The following is a 12,200-nucleotide window of genomic DNA, read 5'->3' as shown; positions in this document are numbered from 1 at the left end:
GTGTCACTTCCGGTATCGCCCGATGTAGCAGAGAGCCGCATACGTTCCACGACAGTAGTGTTCATCATAGACTCGTACTTCCTGACTTGGAACCTATACTTGCGCATCAAACGCTTGTCACGGATCGTCAGAGTGGATGGCTCTAGACCCTATATCTTCCTCAGATACCGTAACGAGTGTTTGTAGCCTTCTACCCGTCTCGTCCGTCTTCTGTACTTTCCGCCTGTCCCCCTGCGAGGTAGCCGCCGCTCCACCAGGAGTTGAGGTTCCAGCTGCGTCGGGTCTGTGGGGACCATCTGGACGTCCCCCTTAATCGTTTCATAAAGCTGGATCGCTCCAACTCCCGAGAGTCCATCACAGGAATGTTGTCTTGTCGGATCAGTATACTGTGTGTGGAGTTTAGTGTATGTTGTGTGCCTGTTTCTTGTGTGCAACATGAGGTTGGGACCTGCAGATATTGTGTCCCGGCCGAATCTGTTGGTTCGGGTGGATTCAAGGTACTGGACCGCTGACCACCTGCAGAGTTACTCTTCGTAATATGGTCATTCATGTTTGTATTTTTGGGATAACTTTTAGTTCAGGTGTGAATTCGAAGTGGTCCATGGTTTCCTAGGTGAATGCACCTAGGGCAGTTCACCAGCCATGCAGCGTCATGGGCGCATATGGGCCTCCATGCTATTAAATGGTACTCTAGCTAAAAACCTGGCTAAGCAGTGGACATACACCCACATTATATTGCTAATTACTGTTTATATAGGCCATAATATAAACTTGGGGACTTGAAAGTAGTGTGAAAAAATGGGAGTATGCCCATCATTCCTCTGAATTAATCTACAACAGTCGTTTATATCTACTATAGGGTACCACCAACAAAACTCCAGAGTCATTCTCCTCTCGTTTTTACATAAAACCAACAACAGCAAAATTTTTCTTTCGTTTCATTTCGTTTTGTTCTGTTTGACGTTCAGTGTTGGGCTGGTATGTAAAGTAAAAAAAAAGAAACAAAAAAAAAAAGCTGTATAGAATGGAGTGGAGTAGAAAGTAGGTGAAAAGGTTGAAGACCTGCCATGATAAACAACTAAAAGTTGTTCTGTGTGTGTGTGTGTGTGTTTTTTTTTGTTGTTTTAATTCAGCCAACAACATGAGAGGGATTTTGTTTCTACTGCTACTTCAGTTTTTTGTTTGTATTTTCCAGGCAGACACAAACAGACGCTCTAGCAACTTGACAAAAAATGCTCAAAAACAGCAGTTTGAGGTTTTTTTTTTCGAAATTCTTTCACAGTTGTAAATTTTGATGTATCACCATGGATATGACATATCACCAGAATTGTCAAGAAGATGTTCTAGGTAGAGATTGCGGGAAAGTGGTTATCTAGAAAGGTTTGTCATTAGAAAAGATTTTCAGGTCATAACTTGTTAAGTAGATTTTATACAACTTTGATCTAAAGTCAATGATTTTTAAGCCGCTTTGAAGGGTTGAAAGGTTGCGACACCCTTGAAGGAGATTATTTATGGTGGGTAGAGAATATGATAAAAAAAATTCAAAGTTAAATTGTACAGACATTTCTTTTCTTCAAAAAGGGTTTTTAGGCTGGAAGTCAAAACAAAAACACGTGCAAAATTACAGCCATGTGGGATAAAAGTTGCGTCTTTAGAGGCTCATGAAGCCAAATAGTGAGCTGGATTTATTGGTTGCCCAAAAAGTAATTGCGGATTTTTCATATAGTCGGCGTTGACAAATTTTTTCAACGGCTTGTGACTCTGTAATTGCATTCTTTCTTCTGTCAGTTATCAGCTGTTACTTTCTGCTTGCTTTAGAAAAAAAGTGTAAAAAAGTATATTTGATTAAAGTTCATTCTAAGTTTCATTAAAAATGCATTTACTTTCTTTTAAATAATCCGCAATTACTTTTTGGGCAACCCAATATATGCAAAGTTTTCAGCAGATCGAGTATTAAGAGCGCCCTCTAGAGGATTAAAAATTCAAATCGGGAAATGAGTTTTTGTTATTGACCAATTTGGATCATGCTTCCAGCCAAATCAGATAATAACTGCGCCCTCTAAGGGCTCAAGAAGTCAAGATCCCAGATCGTTTTATACGAGGGTTGCCTTTTATATTTCGGGATTGGACAACCCTTTTGTTCCAATATCCCAACTATCAGCTCTATCTTAAAGCTTGACATTTTTGAGGTTATACGTACTCAGAACGTTTTGACATATGAGCGCTATTTGTGTGGTTTACAGTAACTTAAAAGATTCATCTCGCCCAAAAAAATGGAATTAAATCCTAATGGTATATCGTATGGCAGCTATATCAGGTTATGGACCGATTTGAACAATATGTGGCACAGTTGTTGGAAGTCATAACAAAACACGTCTTGCTAAATTTCAGCCAAATCGGATAAGAATTGCGGCCTCTAGTGGCTTAAGAAGCCAAGATTTAAGATCAGTTTATATGACGGCTATATAAGGTTATGGACCGATTCATACTAAGAACAGTTGTTGGAAGTCATAATGAAACACGTTATGCCAAATTTCAGCATAATCGGATAGGAAATGCGCCCCCTAGAGGCTCAAGAAGTCAAGACTCCGGATCGGTTTATGTGGCAACTATATCAAAACATGGACCGATATTGTCCAACCGACCTACACTAATAGGAAGTATTTGTGCAATATTTCAGGCATCTACCTATACTTCTTCGAGAGTTAGTGTGCTTTCGACAGACAGACGGATGGACGGACTTGGGTAGAGCGACTTAAAATGTCATGACGATCAAGAATATATATACTTTATGGGGTCTCAGATGCATATTTCGAGGCGTACAAACTGAATGACGAAATTAGTATAACCCCCCTCCTATGGTGGAGGTTATAAAAAGAAGAATCGATTTGTATGGGGACTATATCAAGCTCTGGACCGATTTGGTTGGTATGCATACTAGCAGTCGTAACAAAACACTACGTTAAAAATTTCAGCCAAATCGGCTAAAATTTGTGCCCTCTGGAGCCTTAAAAGTCAAATCGTGAGATCGGTCTATACAGGAGCTAGATAATTTATATTGACCAATAGACCTCCAAACGGGATAAGTTCTTCATGATTTTCCGTTTCTTACCAAACTCTTTCCACTAGGGATTCAATTCGGGATTTAAGCTGGTGCGAAAAACGAATACCTAGCTAAACTAACTGAATGAACTAGTTCAGTGAGTGAACAAGTAAAGTGAGTATACAAGATCAGTGAGTGAACTAGTTCAGTGAGTAACTAGATATGTGAGTGAACTAGTTCAGTGAGTAACTAAATAAGTGAGTGAACTAGTTCAGTGAGTGAACTTTTTCAGTGAGTGAACTTGTTCAGTGAACTATTTCAATGAGTGAACTCGTTCAGCGAATGAACTATTTCAATGAGTGAACTAGTTCATTCAGCAAACTAGTACAATGAGCTATTAAATGAAATTGCTTTCAGAATGAACTAAAATTTGTGTTATCTGGATGCTCAAAAGTTAAACAGTGAGATCGATTTATACGGGAGCTATAAAATTTATATTGATCGATAGACCTCCAAGCGGGATAAGTTTTTTATGATTTTCCAATTCTTACCAAACTCTTCTCGCTAGGGATTCAATACGGGGCAAAAGCTGATGCGAGAAAAGAATAACTAGCTAAACTAACTGAATGAACTAGTTCCGTGAATGAACTAATTCTGAATAGCAATTAGTTTTCACATACTGAACTAGTTCAAGTACAGTGTGTAAACAAGATCAGTGAGTGCAGCAGTTCAGTGAGAAAACTAGATAAGTGAGTGAACAAGTTCAGTGAGTGAACTCACTGAATTAGTTCAGTGAGTGAATTAGTTTAATGAGTGAATTAGTTCAGTGAGTGAACTAGTTAATGCAGCGAACTAGTACAATTATTTACAAAAATTGCTTTCAGATTGAAATAGTTCAGTGATATAACCAAAGAAATTGCTTTCAGCGTGATTTAGTGAACTACTTCATACATACAACCAGTTCAGTGAGCTAGCAAAAGAAATTGCTTTCCGGATGATCTGGCTGTAAGTCAATAAGCATTGCCTGGGCAGGTGAACAGATGGCTTGTGGTTTCTGGTTCTTCTCAAAAGTAAAATCATAAAGATCGATAGACCTGCAAGCGGGATAAGTTTTTTTATGATTTTCCAATTCTTGCCAAACTCATATCGCTAGGAATTCAATCGAGACAAACGTTGGTGCGAAAAAAGAATACCCAGAAATACCCTAAACTAACTGAATGAACTAGTTCAGTGAATGAACTAATTCTGTGTGACAATTAATTTAGTGACTGAACTAGTTCGGTGAGTAAACTAGTTCAGTGAGTAAATTGGCTCAGAGAATGAACTAGGTCAGTGAGTAAACTAGATCAGTGAGTGAACTGTGATCAGTGAGTGTACTAGTTCAGTGACTAAACTAGATCAGTGATTCAACTCAAGACAAAAGTTGGTGCGAAAAAAGAATACCTAGATAAACTAACGAAATGAATTAAATCAGTGAATGAACTAATTCTGTGTGGCAATTAATCTAGTGACTAGTCCACTGACTGCACTAGTTGAGTGAACTAAATTAGTGAGTAAACTAGGTCTGTGAGTGAACTAGATGAGTGACTAGGCCAGATCAGTATGTGAACTCGTTCATTGAGTGAATTAGTTCAGTCAGTGAACAGGTTCATTGCGCCAATTAGTTCAGTGAGTTAACTAGTTCATTGAGTGAATTAGTTCAGTGAGTGAATTAGTTCAGTGAGTTAACTAGATCAGTAAGTGAACTAGTTCAGTGAGGAAATGAAAGAAATTGCTTTCAGAGTGATCTAGTGAATTAGTTCAGTGAGCGAACTAGTTCATGGAGCGAACTAGTTCATGGAGCGAACTAGTTCATGCAGAAAACTTGTTCAGCGAGCTAACAAAAGAAATTGCTTTCAGGGTGATCTAGTTGTAAGTCGATAAGGATTAGTTGGACAGGGGAACAGATGACTTGTGGTTTCTGGTTACTCGTTAAATATCTAAGTACACTTTAGCGTCAATCCCAACCTAATGAACTAACTGAACGAACTAGCTCAATAAGATGAAATGAGGGTCTTTCCAATAAACGAAATGATGGAGACGAACGAAATTCCTTCAAGAGTGATCTTGTTGTAAGATGATTTTGGACTGGCTAGACAGGAGAACTGGTGATGTATAGTCTGCAATGATTTGAGGTTGACATCGCACAGTGGGAGAAAATCAAAAAAAAAAAAAAAAAAACTAGTAAAAAATATGCTGTACGAGAACGGGTAGAGATATCTCTTTGATATTTGGTATGAAAAGAGTTATTAAGATATCTCTATAATTTTGTTCTTAGAGCACTATCCAACAAAAAAAAAATTGAAAATCGGAAACGAAAATTTGGCAGGCCCAACAAATATTTGAAATACCGAGTTAACCAATTTTAGGGGTCTGCCAAAACGTGCCCGGACAACCTAGGGCCTTGCAATTTTGCACTCGATCTCACAACCACCTCAGCTCTAACTAGTTTAAAGTGATGTCTCTACTCGTTCGCACACATTTTTTACCACTCTCTCAGCTCCCGGGCAAATTCTCATATGGGAACTCATTTGAAGTTTAAATTTCAAGAATTGTTCTTAAAGTTTTCGATTGCAGTCATTAACTATTAAAGAAAAAACCTCGAATTTGCATTCCATTAAGGAATATGGGGAAACTTCTCATATTACAATGAGTGCTGTCCGATGAGGGCCACCGTAGCGCAGAGGGTAGCATGCCCACCTAAGGAGCTGAACGTCTGCCTTCGAATCCTGGCGAGAACATCAGGAAATTTTTCATCGGTGGTTTTCCCCTCCTAAAGCTGGCGACATTTGCGAGGTACTGTACCATTTGGCATGACAGCCATGTAAAAATGTCTCCACAATGATTCAAGTTTAAGCTCAATGATAAGGGATCTGCTTTTTATAGTCGAGTCTGAACGGCGTGCCGCGGTGCGTCACCTGTTTGGGGAGGAGTTTTGATATGGCATTGCATAGTATTTCAGAAATGTCACCATCATTAGGAGGGGAAGCACCCTTTAGTATTTCACCCTAACCCTTTAAATGCATCCACTTTCTACCTTTGCCTGTTAGAAATGTGTTTTATAGAACCCCCATGATTCCCCATTTTCCTTCCCCCCTCCTCAAGTTTCATACGCTAACATACCCAACAATGAAAATCTCTCACTTCTTTACAATATGATGATGCATTGCAACGCTGTGTCGGTGGCAGCGGCCAACAAGCCACATGGGGTACACTTTGCCAATGAAGTTGCATGTTGAAATGACCTTTATGTAGGTCAACATAAAGCTCCCTCCCTTGCTTGTGTTGTGTGAGTGCGTCTAGTGATGTGGGGGAGTCGCTTCATGGTAGCTGGCACTTTTGATGAATGCAATGCCTGAATGAATAGATGGATGGATAGTTGGACATATAGATGGATGGATGTATGAATGGATGGGTTGTGGCATGTCTATGATTATGCTGGTAGGAAGACTCCCCGCATGTTTAGACTGATATAACATTTAGCAGAATTTATATACCAGACAACAGGGAACAGTGGCAGCTAAGGTGGGGAAATTGTCATCTACTTCGAGTTGTAGGCTGTCATTGTTTCCAACTGCCATTGAGGTGGAAAAGATTCCTATACTCCCATTGTTTCCGACTATCCCTGATGATGTGCCACTTACAGGTTTGCCTTTATATAGCTTCGCATTGCTATATAAGTTCTAAGTTCTCTATTTTCTTCACTATTTGATTAACAAAGCTTTTATTTCTTTTAAGAGTTGTCTATCCTATCCCAACTTCCAACTCCTTATGATGGCAATTTCTTTTTTTTTTGAACAATAAAAGTGGAAGTGCTATTGCTTTGTGTCCCCTATCCTTTTCCTTTACATCATACATTCCCCTTTTCAAACTTTGTTATCCATCATATAAGTGATGCATGGCTCTTATGCCAAGTCCACACACTTGGTCTATGAAAGTTTCGTTGGTTATGCCAGACTAATGGCAGAAAAATGTGCAAATGATGCATTTTCTATTCGCCTAAGGCGAAATTGAAAATGTATTTGGGTGGAATAATTAACAGCAACTCACGGATGGTAATGGATTCCAATGAAGTTGCGAATGCCAATCGATACTTCTGGATCGAATCGTAATTCTAATGTCATTGTATGACAAAAACGGAATGTTCTGGGCTGGACACTTTGGAGGTTATATGCATCTAAAGAGGAAAGTTGAGAGAACCCCGACCCCATTCACATTTTTGTATTAAACTTTAAAGTCGCATAGTGGTGAAAAAAAGTGAAAATGTTCCACAAATTTTCTTAAACCTGTTTATGCAAAATAAGGGAAAGGCTACATATAATGAACTAGTGAACTAACATGTTAAGTCAGCTCAATTCAGTTTAGTAAACACACATGTCTGTCATTTCATGTACTACGTTCACTTGAAAAAATGAAAAGGAAAGAGTGGTGAGTGATATGTATTAGAAACATTTGACTGAACTAACTGGTCTAGTGAACTAACTAAAGGAACTAGTTTAGTGGGCTAAAGTAAGCGGTGACTCCAGCCAAAAAAAAAATATTTCAGGCAAATCGGGTAAGAACTACGCCCTGTAGAGGCCCAATAATTATAATCGGGAGATCGGTTTATATGGGAGATATACCAGGTTATAGACCGATTCAGACCATATTTGGCACCTATGTTAAAATCCATATAAAAAGTCACTGTGCAACATTTTAGCCAAATCGGATAAGTAATACGCCCTCTTGAGGCTTAGGAAGTAAAATCTGGAGATCGGTTTATATGGGAGCTATATCAGGTTTTAGACCGACTAGAACCATATTTGGCACGTATGTTGAAGGTCATGGAAAAAGTCACTGTGCAAAATTTCAGCCAAATTGGATAAGTACAACGCCCTCTTGAGGCTTAGGAAATTAAATCTGGAGATCGGTTTATATCGGAGCTATATCAGATTTTAGACCGACTAGAACCATATTTGGCTCGTATGTTAAAGGTCATGGAAAAAGTCACTGTGCAAAATTTTAGCCAAATCGGATAAGTAATACGCCCTTTTGAGGCTTAGGAAGTAAAATCTGGAGATCGGTTTATATGGGAGCTATATCAGATTTTAGACCGACTAGAACCATATTTGGCACGAATGTCAATGATCATTGAAAAAGTCACTGTCAAAAGTTTTAGCTAAATCAGATACGGATTAGGCCCTCATGAGGCTCAGGAAGTATTGGGTTGCCCAAAAAGTAATTGCGGATTTTTTAATAGAAAGTAAATGCATTTTTAATAAAACTTAGAATGAACTTTAATCAAATATACTTTTTTTACACTTTTTTCTAAAGCAAGCTAAAAGTAACAGCTGATAACTGACAGAAGAAAGAATGCAATTAAAGAGTCACAAGCTGTGAAAAAATTTGTCAACGCCGACTATATGAAAAATCCGCAATTACTTTTTGGGCAACCCAATATAATCGGGTGATGGGTTTATATGAGAGCTATATCAGGTTTTGGACCTATTCGAACCATAGTTGGCACATTTGTTCAATGTCATAAAAAACATCATTGCACATAATTTCAGCCAAATCGTGTAAGAATTACGCTTCCCAGAGTCTTAAGAAATATAATCTGAAGGGGAGCCATATCTGAAAATGGGTCAATATGGTCCATTTACAATTCCAACCGACCTACACTAATAGGCCGCCTTGGCTAAAGTTTCAAATACGGTTTGCAGAGATTTTTGAGCACTATCCCCCTTAACGTTCAGAAATCGGACCACAAATGTAGTTTTGTCAACTTTAAAGAATTACCAGAGGCCGAGATGAACTACTTTTAAGGCTTGCTAAGATGCCCCCGCACCGCATAAGACCTACAAATTTTGCACAGCAAGAAACTCCAGCAAATCAATTCCATTTCAAAGAGTTATCTCTACCCGTTTCTCATTCCACTGTGGAACTGTCAAAACGAGGCATACAATGGTTGGTGGGTGGTAGAGATTATTTTTCACTCACAGTCATGTTCAAGCACGCTCACGAGATAAAAATTTTACTCAAGCACGCTCCCGGACAATTTACGAGAAAGTTACGTGATTCCAAAGTGAGATCCAAATCCAATCACATGATCGTGCGTGACTGTGAGTAAAATTCTTCGTACGTGAGTGTGAGTGAGTGAAATCATGCTCACGACACTAATCACGACTCATGTTTGACTTCCCAATCCCTAAAAATTCAATATCTGTCCCTTTAAACCGTGGATCGGAAACAGGCATTCCGAACGAACTAAATCCGGACCAAAGCGGGAGGGTGTAATAGGGTGCAGGTTTGAGAATAAAGATTTCGGTTATAAAAATTTCGCTTGCATTGCGTCAAAACTACGATCGTTCCGCCCCAGACCGCTTCGAATACCTGTTCTGGCAACCAGCACAACAAGTCTTCCAGTCCAGGATAGGGAAGGCATTTAAGTCGTGAAATACGTTTCTAAGAAGAAGTCTCTCAAGCCGCCCACTACTAGCAGACGTGCGGAACCTGTAGACTGCGTCTTCACTCAGAAGGGCGTCAGGTTCCAGACCAACTCACTCTAAGGAGACTCTACATCACTTCGAACTTAACGTATAACGCATGCGGGGAAGATGATGAGACGTTGATGAGCATTTCCTATGTCATTGCCCAACTTTCGGGGCTAACAGATACCGGCACTTAGGAGGGGACACAATACCATGAATGAACCAACTTAGGGGCGTGGCATGGAAAACCATTAAGGATTTTGTAAGTAGCACGGAATTCCTAACGTAGAATTTATTTTTCGGTGAGGTTACTTTCTTAGTATTTAGAGCGCACAACAATCCATTTACTGGCTTAGATGTATGTCCATAGTGGCATGGGGTGGATTAATACCCGGATCCTCTTTTCAACCTAACCTAACTTAACCTAGAGCGCATAACAAGCCGATTAATGGCTTAGGTGTATGTCCATAGTGACAAGGAGCGGATTAATGTCCGCACCCTCTTTTCAACCTAACGTTTAGACGCAAAGCCTCAGACAAAATGTGGTGTTAAACTAAACACTCGTTAGCAGTATATGCGACTTCTCAATCCCTAAGAATTTTAGAAGACAGCTGCCCCCAGCTGTCTGTAGCCTAAATGGTCTTTACCCAAAGGGCGGGAGCCTGCAGACCAAGTCTCCTTCTCCAGAACAATGAGGTTCAAGAAAAACGAAGTTGGGTCAAGTAAATTCCTGGAACTAAGTCCATTATGACACTCAAAACCAGCATTCGGGTCGTGCTGGTAGTCCACTCGCATCAATGAGTGTCCAGCCTACGGGAACGTGAAGTTCCTGACTCCCTCAGTCTAAAGAGTGTCTGTATCGCTGCTCTCTGTACGTACAGATGGAAGGCCTCAGAGCAAGTGAGATTCTAAACTCAATAGACGGGAGGAGTATGTATTGCTCATCAAAGCCTGAGAATTCCATAAAGACAGTAGGGTCGGGACCCTCGCCCAATCACAATCTGTCTGTCTGTATCGTGGGTCTGAACTCAATGTTCAGAAAATCAGTAGACCGAGTCTACCTTCCCTCAAAAAACCGACGATTTAGTCGTCAAGTTAGTTGCTGAAAGGTAGTTCACTCAAACCGATGAGCATCTGAGTTCCGGAAAGCCTTGGGTTACCTTCTTTCTCAGTCTAAGGGTAGTCTTTATCGACTGTAGTCTGCTCGTACGACTGTCCGAACCCCTGGTTCCCTTCAACACATTGCACTAAACGTAAGGATGTAAAAGCAACAGACCGAGTGTGATATAACCTCTCGGAGCATTATTCCTAAATCGCCATGGTAAGCACACCAGCACCGCTCTGTGCCAACTCGATCATCCTGCTGGAAATTTCATGGTACACGACTATTTTGTGATCAGTGATAACACATGGGGCACTGTTATGGTGGAAGGATATGGAGAAGAGGACTGATAACTGGGAGTTTCAGAAAGTCCAAAGATCCTCACCGTAGATAGGTTTAGAAACGATGCTGCAGGAAATTTCTTGGTACACGACTATTGTGGGATCTTGGATGATAAATGGGGCAATGTTATGGTGGAAGAATGTGGAGAAGACGACTCACAACTGGGAGTTTCAGAAGGTCCAAAGATTGCCCTACATGGGAATAATGAGAGCGTTAAAATCCTCATGGCAAGCGGGTTTGGAAACGATTCTGGTGGAAACGATACTGCAGGAAATTTTTTGGTACACGACTATTGTGAGACCTTGGATGATAAATGGGGCAATGTTATGGTGGAAGAATGTGGAGAAGACGACTCACAACTGGGAGTTTCAGAAGGTACAAAGATTGGCCAGCGTCGGAAACATGAGAGCTTTAAAATCCTCACTTCAGACGGATTTTGGAAACTATACTGGATTTCTAACCCATTGAGGTCTGTATTCGGAACTGTGCCACTAAGGCTGTGCATTTTGAAGATAACGTGCGGTGGATAGACTGAGAAAGTTCTCTTGGCAGCTGGCACCATAACCCATTCGAGAGAGGATCTTCAGGATTCGCAATAAAAGTGGAAGTGCTTTTGCTTTGTGTGCCCTGTCCTTTTCCTATACGTCATACATTCCCTTGAGAGAGGAGTGGATTGCGAATGGAGTGCTTTAAGAGGATGATACCTCGATCTGCAAAGATGACTCCAAGGTGGGGTCGGAGGCGGGGTGTCCTTCCAGAAATTCGAAATCGGCATATCGAAGAGAATGATATCTCGATCTGCAAAGATGACTCCAAGGTAGGGTCGGAGGCGTGATTGGGGATGTCCTCGCAGACATTCGAAATCGGCATATCGGTGAGACTGCTGGACAAGTGAACTGTTTTTCAGGTACACGTCTGTGCCATTACGGTGGTCGAACATAAAATCCTGGGAAAGAATTTTTCACTTTGAAACTCAGGATTTTTGGTCACACCATGGTGGCCTTAAGGTCATAAAGCTCGAGGACAGTTAGTTTGAAATAGGAGGCGGAGTGTTTGAAATCCTAGAAAGGGCGAAACAAAATCTTTGAAAATCAGCCTTCATATTGCCAAGGATCTTCAAAAATTTTAATTTGTTACCCATTTTCTAGGAAATTTTGATGTTGTATTGAATCTATGGTGTCTCATTGATAAACGATGCAATCAT

Source organism: Stomoxys calcitrans, chromosome 4 (assembly GCF_963082655.1).
Source record: "Stomoxys calcitrans chromosome 4, idStoCalc2.1, whole genome shotgun sequence".
Lineage (NCBI taxonomy): Eukaryota > Metazoa > Arthropoda > Insecta > Diptera > Muscidae > Stomoxys > Stomoxys calcitrans.
This window is presented reverse-complemented; position numbering follows the sequence as displayed.